Raw genomic sequence first — 4,182 nt, 5'->3', positions numbered from 1 at the left:
GCATGAAGATTATGGTCATCAAGGAACTCATTATTATGGAATCAGGTGCAAAATTCAGCCACTCACCTTGTGGAAGACGTCATGCATCATATCTCGAATTGGGAAGCTGCTCAACGTGTTGGTGCTTTGCATGGAAATACCACTGCTACTTTATATCAGAGCAGGAACTTGTTTTATTTCTCCAATCCTGCTCGTGATCCTGAAAGCATTCCTCTCTAAATTCGTGTGTCATCTTCAAGTTTGGACAATTTCAATTGGTTTTGTTAAGTTGATGGGGTTTTATTTGAAGTTCAAGATTTTATTGACTACGGTTTTGTTGTGGAAAACTCTAAGAGTATATTTCAACGTGGTGTTTCTGATTTTTCGGAAGGTAATGGTACGCCGGTAATTGTTGAAACTTTAGCTTTCCGTCACTGTTTGCTCTTTGCGACAGAATTTTTGCCTTTTAATGACTGCATTTTTATGGACTATTTGCAGGTGGTTCAAACTCTTCGGTCTCCACATTTAGACATTTTTGAACTGGGTTTGATTATGAATGATTGTAAATTTTTTTTAGACTCTAGAACTGATATTTCTGCTAGATGGATTTATTGTCATACCACTCTAACTGATCATACTTTGACTAGAGAATCTATTAAGTATGATCGTTACTCTGTTTGTAATGATATCCCACTTTATTTGTTAAAATTTTATTAATACAACTAATAGTTTTATTTTCAAAAAAAAGTGAGTTCGAATTTATACAAAATTTTATAAATTAAATTTAAATTTTTTAAAGTTCAACTCGAATTGATTACACCAATACATAATTAAATTTAAATTTTTTAAAATTCAACTCGAATTGATTACACCAATACATATTTCTTGTAAGCAGTTACTGACCACTTTGTGCAGTTATGCAACATTCTCTCAAAATACAGTAACTGTTAACTAATGGGCTTTTGTAGTTCGAAGTTTTAAGCTTCTTATATTTGAGCCTTCAATGTTATTATGAACTTTAAGCCCATGCATTGGTGGTTTGGTCAAAGAAAAATTTAGCTAAACAAGCTGAATTTTCTCGTGCTTTCAACTATATAAATTCTTCCATATAGTTGACTCAACTAATTCTCGAACTTTAGATTATAAAGGCCTTCATATCCATTCAGCAAAATCTAAAAATCAGCATATCAGTTGATGGGATTTTGAGATTACATGCATAAATTTACAGTCTATTACTCCAAAATTCCGAAAGTATACATATATATGCATCAGCTTCAGTTCAATCAGTCTATGAGCTCAGCTGGTAGACTGGTTGTAATTGCCAAATTTTAGGTAAACAAGTACATAGGCAGATTAAATAAGTCATAACTAGTAAGCCAAACACTCAATTTATGAATTTACTCTGCTTCCGAGATGGCCTCCAACTCTTGGTGAAGCTGTCTCCTTGTTCTTCTTGCATTCATTCTTGTTGGAACTGCAGAGCTAAATGGGTTGGGAGGTATTGGTAGATTCTCTCCTTCCCTTTCCAACATATGAACTGCAACTTTCATTGAAGGCCGATCTGTTGGGTTCCATTGAATGCACCAGAGTCCCACAATTGCAAGTTTCTTTGCAATTTTATCATCTCCCTCTTCCTCGATCTCGAACCTAAGATCTTCTCCTTCTTCTAAGAGATTATAAATCCATTCCGGGAAGTATATTTGCTCATCATTTTCTTCTGTTACATCGACGATTTTCCTTCCTCCGACCATTTCTAACACTAACATCCCAAAGCTATAAACATCTGACTTGCAGGATACATTACCAAAGTTCCTTGAGAACACTTCAGGTGCAATATAGCCAATGGTCCCTCTAGCTGTTGTCATGGACACTGCACTCTGATCCTTAGCACATAACTTAGCCAATCCAAAATCTGAGACCTTGGGATTGAAGTCATGATCAAGCAAGATGTTGTGTGGTTTGATATCGAAATGGAGGATTCTCTGATCACACCCTTGATGAAGATATTCAATTCCTTTAGCAATTCCAAGAGCAATATCTTTCAGCCTTTTCCAGCCAAGGAAATGGTTCTTGGTGTCTGCCGAAGAGATGAACTTTTGTAGGGTATCATTTGGCAAGTACTCGTAAACTAGAGCTCTTCGAAACCCGTCAGCGCAGAATCCAACCAAGCGAACCACATTGACATGGTGGATTTTACCTATAGTTCCAACTTCATTGACGAACTCCTCTCCATTTCCTGTGGAGCTGTTGAGGACTTTAACAGCTACCAGAATTTCTTCTGATAGCTTTCCTCTGTACACAGTTCCATAAGCTCCTTGGCCTAATTCGTCTTTGAATTGGTTAGTCATCCGCTTGATATCATCATAGGAATATCTAGTAGGCTTGAAGGATTTGTAGTCATCTAAAAAATTTTCAATCTTGGACTGATATTCTCTTTCTCTTTCGTTGAACCTATATCTGCCGTAGAGTAGAATGGATGCTCCTACAAGAAGTGAACCTAGGATTCCACCTGCCAATGTATAAAAACATTCATAATCAAGAAAACCCATGTCCTAAATTACTAATGAACCATGTTAGAAGTGAAGATAAGAGAGAAGACAGGTCACCTGTTTCTATAAATTTGGTTGATTGCCCTGAAAAAACATCACGGCAACGTTAGATTCTCATGTTTTAACTTTATGAATTTTGGCTGCAAGTTGATGTTTTGAAGAAAACTCAGAAATTGGAAGTTGAAGATGCAAATGAGATTGATTTAGTATTTATAAATTATAAAAGAAATTACATAAAATTTTGAAGTAATTCATTGCATGAAGCAAAAACAAAGTATTAACCTTTGCGTGGCTTGAGCCTGCCGTAGCATTGAGTTTCAGACCAAGTAATGTTGGTGTTCAATCTGCAGTACTTGCCTTTAACTTCACAAGGTGTACACTTGGGATTGACCCATCTCAAACCAATAATACTTTCCTTGGAATAGAAATAATCATATGGAAATGGTGAAATGTCACGTATCTTCGTGCAAGACGAGGCCCAAGTCATCAAAAGAGTAACCTGAAGAAACCGCACAGACTTGATATTGTGGACTGCTGAGGCAGGGGATTTGGCCATAAGACCCACAACCTCCGCTTGAAGAGCAATTGAATAAGGTGCGTTCATAACTATCCTCCATAAAATGGAAGGGAGAAACAGAGAGATTGAAATTCAAAAGCCTTTTTGGAAGGCAACCCTCTGTATCATTAGCATAAACAACTTGAAATTTATAGTCAATGTTCTGTATGAAGAGTTTCCATGAAGTCGCCAGCTCAAGAACAGTATCGTTCTTCTCAGAGCAAGAAAGGTGAAACTCAGGTTGAGGATAGCCACAGTGGCGTGGTTGCCTGCCTCTGATTCGGAACGGAAACCGGACGGCTGGGCCGTAGCTCCCACATCTCGTTGTGTTGCAGTCTTCAAAACATAATCCATGATCTGCAAGGAATACGATTAACCACAACAAGGAAGTCAAAGAAACGTTCATTTCTTTTGAATTACTCTGCCATTGCTTTCTACAATCTGTTTTTTGAAATTAGATATCCACAATCTTATTTGCTGGCTTTTGCTTCTTAGCTGAAGCCGGCAAAGAATATTTTCTTTTAATTTATAATATTTTAAAAATGTTTGAATTATAAAATTAAATAAGTTTTAGTTAATATTAATTAAAATAATTATTAATATTAAATTTTGAACTTTATTATCTAATAAAAAAATGATAATAATATAAACATAAATTTATAAATACCTTTAAATATTCATATCTAATAAGACTTAAATAAATAATACAACAGAAATAAATTATTTCTCGGATAAAAATTAATATTGGGATTAAACTAAAGAGATAAAATTGTTGCTTACCATAAAATTAAATATTTGTATTCTATTACTTATTCGAAAAACAAGAGAAGGATATGCACCAATTTGGAATAAATAAAATTAGAAAAATTCAAATTAAATAGCAAATTAATATATCATACAATTGATTATAGAATTTAACAATAAGTTTATTAAAAATAGTATAATCTTATTAATAAATAATTATCAATTAATTAAATACAAATATGTAAGAACTTATGGATAATAGATGGAGGGCTTGATAACTTAGAATAGTAAGTTAAAATGTGATGATTTGAGATCAAGGTAGGATAAGGGTATATGTGTGTAAACTTAATTTTG

General features: G+C 34.3%; 1 pseudogene; it reads right to left on the bottom strand.

Moving 5' to 3' along the window:
* Positions 1 to 1,166: 1,166 nt before the first annotated feature.
* LOC110614158 lies at positions 1,167 to 3,581 on the bottom strand (annotated as a pseudogene).
* Between the last annotated feature and the right edge of the window lie 601 nt (positions 3,582 to 4,182).

This window comes from Manihot esculenta, chromosome 4 (assembly GCF_001659605.2).
Source record: "Manihot esculenta cultivar AM560-2 chromosome 4, M.esculenta_v8, whole genome shotgun sequence".
Classification (NCBI taxonomy): Eukaryota; Viridiplantae; Streptophyta; class Magnoliopsida; order Malpighiales; family Euphorbiaceae; genus Manihot; species Manihot esculenta.
This window is presented reverse-complemented; position numbering and strand designations above follow the sequence as displayed.